Source organism: Notothenia rossii (assembly GCF_949606895.1).
Source record: "Notothenia rossii genome assembly, chromosome: 1".
Lineage (NCBI taxonomy): Eukaryota > Metazoa > Chordata > Actinopteri > Perciformes > Nototheniidae > Notothenia > Notothenia rossii.
In genome coordinates, this window is record NC_136912.1 from 48,798,656 (window position 1) to 48,809,055 (window position 10,400).

The window sequence follows — 10,400 nt, forward strand, 5'->3', positions numbered from 1 at the left end:
GACTTAAAATCGAATTATTATGACTTGCTTTGTCATTATGTTTGACTTGTTATTACCGTCTCATTATTTGGATTAAAGTTCAGTTCAATCAGGAGAGACTTCATTTTTTTGTTGAAAGAACATCTATTGACACATGCACTTCGCCCGACTGACATCGCGTGAGGTGTCTTCCATCTTGGGAGCGGACAGTGTCGATTCCAACCTCTCGGGAGACTTTACAGCAGATGAACTCAGTGAGTAAGTAAGCTCAAGCAGGGCAAATCTCCGGGCCACGACAACATCCACCCGGAGTTCGTCACCCACCAGAGCACAACAACATCTGGCTTGCTCTGTGCATTCTTCTCGTCGTGCAACCGGAGGTCAAAGCTCCCAAAGACCTGGCGCCGCGCCTCCGTCATAGCCCTGCCGAAGCCAAATAAACCTGCGGAAGACCCCAAGTCATACAGACCCATCTCGCTGCTCTGTGTCCCATTCAAGATCTTGGAGAGGATGATCCATAGCCGCATCGAGCCTGTGGTGGACTCACAGCTTCCACGGGAACAAGCTGGTTTTCGTTGTGGAATGTCAAATCAAATCAAATCAAAGTTTATTTATAAAGCACATTTAAAAGCGATTTTTGGTCGGGCCAAAGTGCTGTACATGTAATAAATACTACAATCACTTAAAAACCCATTACTACATTCATAATAAAAGACAATAAATTAATGAAGCTCAGCGCAAGTTCAGGCAGGAAGACCTATCACTTGTATTGCGCGTCATGGCAATACTCGCTCCCTTCACTAAATGATAGGGAGCGCCACTCCTCAGCTAACCTATCACTTCCCTCCGTTCACAAGCCTAATCATCGCACCTGTTAATCCCTCTATATATGCTCTCCCCTTTTCCATCAGCTGTCTTCCAGGTGTCAACGTGCAAGCAGCAGCAGGGCTTCGTCCCAGCTCCGGGTATTTATTCATCAGCTCCGCAGTCTTGCGGATTAAGCTACAGGGGGCGTTCCCCAGTTGGCTAGCGGTTCTAGCCGGCCACCCCACAAACCCGGATGCGGAAGAAAAAGACAAGGATACTGAGCTCCATGGAAGTTCCTCCGGCTTAATGGAAATGGGCTACTTCAGGCAAACAATTGACACACGCCTTCAGTCTCTCGAGAGGGCATCACTGGCATCAGGGCCGCTCAAATGCGGCGCTTCCGGCCTTCACGCGGACCGGGCCCTCATCGCTTGCGAAGCTTCACCCAGTTCCGGCTTCAAACACAACCCCTCTTGCAGGCAGGCAGGGCTCAAGCTACATCTCATCGAAGCTACTTCTCCTTCCGGCTCAGTAGCAGTACTGGTCTCTAAGTGCGTCTTAGGTGGCAAGCAGGTAGTGATGGCGAGATGAAGCCTTATGAAGCTTTGAAGCTTTCCAGCCAATTGGTTCGCAAAGGGTTCATCTCATGAGGCTTCATCATGGGCTCCATTTGAACATAAACCCCTGTTGGTCAAAGCGTGTAAATCAGGCAAATCGGAAATCTCAACAGTTGCGCTCTATCTCATACCGAGTTCCCAATGAGTAAAGCCTTAGAATAACTCTAAACAACGGACATAACATCCTATTTTCATGTTAACAATATTGTTTTCATTCCAGTTGAACGATTGTGATTGAAAAGCCTATAGGAGGCTGGTAAACATTGCAAAGAGGGATTCGTATTCCTTAATATTATTCATAAACTTAACCACGTTGTAGCCTGAGAAGGCTAAACCATATCAGGAATACATTTATTAACTGCATTATCTCATTTAGCTGTAGCTTCTATAAGCAAACCCTGCGGTCGTGGGTCGGCTGCTTTCCAGCGAGCCACAGCCCACACGCTGAATCTACCCAAAAAACACTGGATATATCTTATCTGCATTTATTCATTTATTTATTCATGTTTTATTCCTACATTTATTTATGCTTGTATCTATTTATACTTATGACATTTTCCGACCTCTATATAAGTGAGGGTCTGAGCTCTTTTAATTCCATCGTGTCACCAGCGGACCCGGGTACAGGAGGGGTAATATGGTTCTTGTTATACATTCATGGGTATTATGAGCGTTGTGGCTCAACGGTTCAAATGATCCGAATCGCTTCCCGAAGCAGTCACGTGGTATCGACAGGCAGCGAGGTTCGTTCGTCATCGATGACGTCACTGGCCCGAAACGATACAAGCCTCGATACATGCTTCACAAAAAGATTCAGGGATTACTCGACACACGCTCCGAAGCCTCGGCGCAATACGTAACGGGTGTAACGCGTTACAGCATGGAGTTATGCAGTTCGGGTAACTACTACCCGTCACAATGCTCAGTAAGTACCGCTGTCTCAAGCTGCAACACAGCCACTGTTGTGTTGCAGCTTGTTGCTGCCCATCCGTGGTTTTGGGGGGGTTTCCTTCAGGGAGAAAGAGAAGCTCATGTAAGAGGATAGAAGACAGTCTAATCACCCAACCAGCACATCAGCATCTACGTCTCACCGTGGCGTAATTAAACTGCTAATTAAGCTAGTCCTATACCAGGGCTCGACAGTAACGGTTGCCAGGTTGCCATTGGCAACCATTTGAAAAATGTCAACCACTTCTTGGACTTTGGTTGCCATCAGTGGCAACCTGTTTTTAACATAAGAAATAAGGACAGCAAAACGTGCACCCCAAAATAGATAAATGTTCATATTCGTTTTTAAGAGTGATATTTAATTGTTGTGACCAGTCGGAACCTGATACTTAAATTGCACGTGCATTGGCGTGATTACGGAGCAAGAAATCGATGCACGTTTAATCGCGTGCGCGGTGCGCCGTGTGTTTGTTTTACAACAAAATGGCGAAGCAAAAATAAGTTGCTTGACTGCATGATAAAAAGTTCAGCCAACACCTCAACTTCTCCAATGAATGTTCAAAGTGATTCAACTGATGGAGCGTAAGGTAAAACCCGAACGAAAAACAAAGAGGAATGTTTTCCATTCACTTCCGGTAAAAGTTCCTTCAAAATAAGAGTCCCGATCTTATTACTACCAAAATAAAAGTGCAAAACGAAACTTTACCATAGAAAATGGTTGCATTAAATTATAATCACTTCTATAAAAAGGTAACACATTTTAAATATAGTTAGACATATTAAAGGTAATTTACAGCATCAATAATTAATATCAAATGTTTAACTATTGTTGGAGATTTGGAGGATGTTGAAAACCAACCTCGTCTCCGCGTGTCGTTTGCTAAGCTGGGTGAATTCGTAAAAAAGGGATTAAGAAACACCAGAATACAAGTTAAACAATAATCCTGCTTTTAATGATATACAGTAACGATACAAAATACAAATACAAAGAAATCACGAAGCACTCTGCAGAGTACTCCGGGCTCAGGTTCTACCCCCCGTGTGAGACAGGTCTCAGGAACGGCCGGTGAAAAACAAGAGCGCGAACCAAAGGAAAACACAGTCTTTCATACTAAAACACAGGAGGAGGAGGTGTACGTGCTTTCCCCCAGAGGTCATCTTATTGGCAGAGACCAACACATGGCCGGTCGCACCCAATCAGTGCGACACAGCAGCTTGTAGCCAGCACACACACATCTCCTTTATGGCCCTTTGTCCCTGTGTCCATCTTCCCGCCTCCTGACTGCCACACACAAGTTAAAAGTATGTTTTAAGATATAGTTGTTATAGTTGGCTAAATATACGTAATACATGTTAATTACTTTCATATCAATAACAACGAGGAACACATTACCTATGCTCTTAAGCAGTATTAGAGATGCTTTTCAAATAATCAAACTTCTCACAGGCTTACCTATAGCCCCTCCATTTGTTTGAGCTATTGTTCACATCTTTACTTCAAATAAAAGGTTTCACATTGTATATTTCCAGCTTCCTTTACACATACTGCTATTATTAACACAAAGTAACCAACCACACATATCTATTGAAAACAAGTCGATTCCCCTGATAATTGACCTGCTGAACCTCTTCGGAATGTGTCCCTCCTCCAACTCTCTCGTCCCTGTCATAAAAAACTGCTTCCATTTCATATAGAGTAATGAAAGATCCATCCATCTTCTCCCGCTTATCCGTGGTCGGGTCGCGGAGGTAGCAGTTCCAGCAGAGAGCCCCAAACTTTCTTTTCCCTGGCCACATCAACCAGCTCTGACTGGGGGATCCCAAGGCGCTCCCAGGCCAGAGAAGAGATATAATCCCTCCATCTGGTTCTAGGTCTACCCCTTGGTCTCTTCCCAGCTGGACGTGCCTGGAACACCTCCCTAGGGAGGCGCCCAGGTGGCATCCTAACTAGGTGCCCGAACCACCTCAACTGGCTCCTTTCGACGCGAAGGAGGAGCGGTTCAACTCCGAGTCCCTCCCGGATGACCGAACTTCTCACCTTATCCCTAAGGGAGACACCAGCCACCCTGCGGAGAAAACCCATCTCGGCCGCTTGTACCCGCGATCTCGTTCTTTCGGTCATGACCCATCCTTCATGACCATAGGTGAGGGTAGGAACGAAAATGGCCCGGTAGACAGAGAGCTTTGCCTTCTGGCTCAGCTCCCTTTTCGTCACAACGGTGCGGTAAAGAGACTGCAGTACCGCTCCCGCTGCTCCGATTCTCCGACCCATCTCACGCTCCATTGTTCCCTCACTCGAGAACAAGACCCCGAGATACTTGAACTCCTTCACTTGGGGTAAGGACTCATTCCCTACTTGGAGTGGACAATCCATCGGTTTCCTGCTGAGAACCATGGCCTCAGATTTGGAGGTGCTGATCCTCATCCCAGCCGCTTCACACTCGGTTGCGAACCGATCCAGGGAGAGCTGAAGGTCGCAGACCGATGAAGCCATCAGAACCACATCATCTGCAAAAAGCAGTGGTGCAATCCTTAGTCCACCGAACTGCAGACCCCCTCCCCCACGACTACGCCTCGAAATCCGATCCATGTATATTACAAACAGGATTGGTGACAAAGCGCAGCCCTGGCGGAGGCCAACCCTCACCTGAAATGGGTCCGACTTACTGCCGAGGACCCGGACACAGCTCTCGCTTTGGGAGTACAGAGATTGGATGGCCCTGAGTAGAGACCCCCTCACCCCATACTCCCGCAGCACCTCCCACAGTGACTCCCTGGGAACCCGGTCATACGCCTTCTCCAAGTCTACAAAACACATGTAGACTGGATAAGCATACTCCCAGGCCCCCTCCAGGATCCTTGCGAGAGTAAAAAGCTGATCCGTCGTTCCACGACCAGGACGGAATCCGCATTGTTCCTCCTCAATCTGAGGTTCGACAATCGGCCTGACCCTCCTTTCGAGTACCTTAGAGTAAACTTTCCCGGGGAGGCTGAGTAGTGTGATGCCTCGGTAATTGGCACACACCCTCTGATCCCCCTTTTTGAAAAGGGGAACCACCACTCCGGTCTGCCACTCCTTCGGTACTGTTTCCGACTTCCACGCAACGTTGATGAGACGTGTCAACCATGACAGTCCCTCAACACCCAGAGCCTTCAGCATTTCTGGGCGGATCTCATCCACCCCCGGGGCTTTGCCACTGTGAAGTTGTTTGACGACCTCAGTGACCTCCCCCCGGGAGATTGGTGTCGATCCCCCTTCATACTCCAGCTCTGCCTCTAACATAGAGGGCGGAGTTGTCGGGTTCAGGAGTTCCTCAAAGTGCTCCTTCCAACGCCCTAACACTCCATCAGTTGAGGTCAACAACGTCCCATCCTTACTGTACACAGCTTGGATGGTTCCCTGCTTCCCCCTCCTGAGGTGTCGGACAGTTTTCCAGAACAACTTTGGTGCCGCCCGAAAGTCTTTTTCCATGTCTTCTCCGAACTTCTCCCACACCCGCTGCTTTGCCTCGGCCACGGCTGAGGCTGCTGCCCTTCGGGCCTGTCGGTACCTTGCAACTGCCTCGGGAGTCCCCCGAGATAACAAATCCCTGAAGGCCTCCTTCTTCAGTCGGACGGCTTCCCTGACCACCGGTGTCCACCAGGAGGTTCGAGGGTTACCGCCCCTTGAGGCACCTAGGACCTTGAGACCACAGCTCCCCGCCGCGGCTTCGGCAATAGAGGCTTTGAACACCGACCACTCTGGTTCAATGTCCCCAACCTCCACAGGAATGCCCGAAAAGCTCCGCCGGAGGTGTGAGTTGAAGGCCTCCTGAACTTGGGCCTCCTCCAGACGTTCCCAGTTCACCCGAACTACACGTTTGGGCTTACCAGGTCTATCCAGAGGCTTCCCCCGCCACTCGACCCAACTCACCACCAGATGGTGATCAGTTGACAACTCCGCCCCTCTCTTTACCCGAGTGTCCAAAACATACGGCCTCAGGTCCGATGATACGATAACCAAATCGATCATGGACCTTCTGCCTAGGGTGCTCTGGTACCACGTACACTTATGAGCATCCTTATGTTCGAACATGGTGTTTGTTATGGCCAATCCATGACTAGCACAGAAGTCCAGTAACAAACCACCACTCCGGTTCAGATCAGGGGGGCCGTTCCTCCCAATCACTCCCCTCCAAGTGTCTCCATCATTGCCCACATGTGCGTTGAAGTCTCCCAGCAAGATTAAAGAGTCCCCTTCAGGAGCCCCATACAGGACTCTTTCCAGGGTCTCCAAGAAGGCCGTATACTCTGAACTGCTGTTGGGTGCATAAGCACACACAACAGTCAGAGTTTTCCCCCCCATAACCCGCAGGCGTAGGGAGGCAACCCTCTCGTCCACTGGGGTAGACTCCAACAACGAAGCACCCAACCGGGGACTTGTGAGTATCCCCACACCCGCCCGGCGCCTCACACCTTGAGCAACTCCGGAGAAGAATAGAGTCCAACCCCTATCCAGAAGTAAGGTTCCAGAGCCGACGCTGTGCGTAGAGGTGAGCCCAACCAGATCCAACTGGTAACGCTCCACCTCCCGCACAAGCTCCGACTCCTTCCCCCCCAGAGAGGTGACGTTCCACGTCCCCAAAGCCAGCTTCTGTCGCCCGGGTCTGGTCCGTCGAGACCCTCTGCCTTCACTGCCACCCTTCTGGCAGCGCACCCGACCCCATCGCTGTTTCCCGTAGGTGGTGGGCCCGCGGGACGGAGAAGCGGAGGTGTTGCCCACGTCGCCTTTTCGGGCTGTGCCCGGCCGGGCTCCGTGGCAAGCCCGGCCACCAGACGCTCGCCGACGAGTCCTCCTTCTGGGCCTGGCTCCAGAAGGGGACCCCGGGCTTCCTCCGGGCCGGGTATCCTCACTTCGTGTGTCGTCTTTCATGAGGTCTTTTGAACCAATCTTAGTCTGGCCCCTTGCCTGAGACCAATTTGCCATGGGAGACCCTACCAGGAACACAAGGTTCCAGACAACACAGCCCCCAGGTTCATCAGGGCACACAAACCTCTCTACCACGGTAAGGTGCTGGTTCTTCAGAGAGGTAATGAAAGATGTTTAAGCTAATTTCTCCACAATGTTTGTAGCCATTTAGTACCCACACATGAAAGAATAAGAACAGAGGTATAGTTGACCAGTAATCATGTAGCAGATCTATTTACTGCAATGAAAACACACACACATCTGCTTCAAGCCTGTGTAAGCACACCCTTCTTTTACGAGGGAAACATTCCAGCGTCTGGCCCTATTCCCAAATAAGGGTGTCCCCTTCTCACCTCTCTCTCTATACACAAGGACTTCACCTCAATATATTGGGGGAGGGAAAAGATACTTTGTCCCTTCAAATTTAACACACATGAATATATATAAGGTGACATTAAAATGAATATACCAGATTTAACTTTCCTGCCATAACACGTTACTTTAATCCTTCAAATAATTCAAATAATCCTTCACTATGAATGGTTTTCATTTATTTAACATTAAAAATGTATTAGTCTGGCCAATCCAAGACTTCAATGCTGAAGGGCCAATGGGTCTATGGTGGGGGTCAGCACCAGGTCAAGAAAACCCACATTTGAAAGGGAGACAACGGATGATCAAGAAACTGGTGACTTGCTCAATTCATTTGTGAGGGATCTATGAAGAACAGGACAACAGCAGCACTACTGGTATTTTGTATACCAGCAATTGAGGGTGGACAAGTTTACTACCACTTAGGTTCAAATAAGTGCGTTAATTACTTATTGTAAAGCATTTGAACATTCTTGTGTCACATGTTCATTATTAAGTTGATGTATAACTGTATAGCATCTTAATTATTTAAAATATAAGGTATAAAAAAAAAGGGCAACCGTATTTTCAGTTGGCAACCAAAAGTGGATGCCTGGTTGCCAGCCTGGCAACCACTTTTAAAAGTTAGCGTTGAGCCCTGCCTATATCATGGGTCATGTCTCAGCATTTACCTAAGCAAATATTATTTCATGCTGCTCATATTGCACTCATATATTTGGTTTCATGCTCACATGGCTTATGTTAAGCAGGGTATGATATTCATGCATCATTGTACTCAAGCTAACAGCCGCATTACATTGTCTACATCTCCCTCTTCGCCGGGCATCGGCTCGTGCCGGCTATCCAAGATCTCTCCAGCTTACCTCTGGTAAACATGCATATAACTGGTGGTGGTGTCTTAAGAGCATTTCAGGGCTCGTTCAGGATAGGTGCAGCAAACCTGCCGCAATCAAGGTAATTGTTCCTCTTCCCTACAACAACCGCTTCTCATCCTACATTCGTCCGAACCTCAGTGCCGTGCTGGCTATCCAAAGGTCTCTCCAACCTTCAAATTGGTACGTATGCATATAACTGGTGGTGGTTCTTAGCATGTTAGCACGTATATTCGCCCCGCGGCTCATGTTTATCCTTGCATGTCTAACCCTGTACGTCCAGGTTGTAACCTTCGGGTCTGTATAAAATGTGTCCCTGCGAAGTCAGGTTGCCCCGTACATCCGGGATGCCCTGTACGTCCAGGATGCCCCGTTCGTCCGGGATGCCCCGTACGTCCGGGAAGCCCTGTATGTCCAGGACGCCCTGTACGTCCAGGATGCCCCGTACGTCCGGGAAGCCCCGTATGTCCGGGACGCCCCGTATGTCCGGGATGCCCCGTACGTCCGGGATGCCCCGTACGTCCGGGAAGCCCTGTATGTCCAGGACGCCCTGTATGTCCAGGATGCCCTGTACGTCCAGGAAGCCCTGTACGTCCAGGGAGGATGCCTAGGAGGCATCAGTACGTCTAAATCCCCACATGTATTAACCTCTCTTTTCATCCATAGATTTCCACTGCATCCCACAAGGTAAGATTTCATCACGTTCAGTACTTCATACTTTCACTTCTTTTGGGGGTTCATCGGAAACGGTTCTTCCCTTCCCGAATGACATCCTACAAAACCTGGGCCTAATCGCCAAACAACATTTCATTCACTTGTTATAAACTGTCATCATTATGTTTCATTTATATAATGTGACCCGATAATAAACATGTATTCCATACATCACGTCTCTCCTGATTGAAATGAAGCTCAGCGCAAGTTCAGGCAGGAAGACCTATCACTTGTATTGCGCGTCATGGCAATACTCGCTCCCTTCACTAAATGATAGGGAGCGCCACTCCTCAGCTAACCTATCACTTCCCTCCGTTCACAAGCCTAATCATCGCACCTGTTAATCCCTCTATATATGCTCTCCCCTTTTCCATCAGCTGTCTTCCAGGTGTCAACGTGCAACCCTCCTCCACCCCTTCGCCTCCTGCTTCCAACTCAGGGCCAAGCTCAACCTTCTCCCTTCCAACCGGACCTAACCACTTATCACCACCACCAGTGTCTAGACCCGGGGGGGTTCATCGGAAACGGTTCTTCCCTTCCCGAATGACATCCTACAAAACCTGGGCCTAATCGCCAAACACCATTTCATTCACTTGTTATAAACTGTCATCATTATGTTTCATTTATATAATGTGACCCGATAATAAACATGTATTCCATACATCACTTCTCTCCTGATTGAACAACAGATATATAAAAAACACAGGGAAAAGTCAGGAGTCGTGCTCCGCTCTGACTAAAAGGCCAGGGAGAAGAAGTGTGTTTTAAGAGTAGATTTAAAAACACCTAGGGTCTGGGCCGACCTCACATGGAGGGACAGAATGTTCCAGAGCCTAGGGCCAGCTGCTGCGAAGGCTCAGTGCCCTCGGGTTTTGAGCCTGGTCTTGGGCACTATCAGCAGCAGCTGGTCAGCAGACCTTAAAGCTCTGGCTGGGGTGTAGCGCTGGAGTTGTTCAGCTGTATAGGCCGGAGCCAGCCCACTTAGTGCTTTAAAAACAAATAAAAGGAGTTTAAAATCAATTCTGAACCGAATTGGAAGCCAGTGCAATGAGGCCAGAATTGGGGTGATGTGATCACGTTTTTTGTGGCCAGTGAGTAGACGTGCAGCTGCGTTCTGCACTAGCTGCAGGCGTTTAATGGACG

At 48.7% G+C, this 10,400-nt stretch overlaps 1 long non-coding RNA gene across 1 annotated transcript; it reads left to right on the forward strand.

The window, feature by feature from the left end:
* The first annotated feature begins 562 nt into the window (after positions 1 to 562).
* Positions 563 to 9,920, forward strand: LOC307040524. The gene is made up of 2 exons (XR_013808528.1): positions 563 to 4,047; positions 7,421 to 9,920. It is a non-coding gene; the product is annotated as an uncharacterized lncRNA (long non-coding RNA).
* The last annotated feature ends 480 nt before the right edge of the window (positions 9,921 to 10,400 follow it).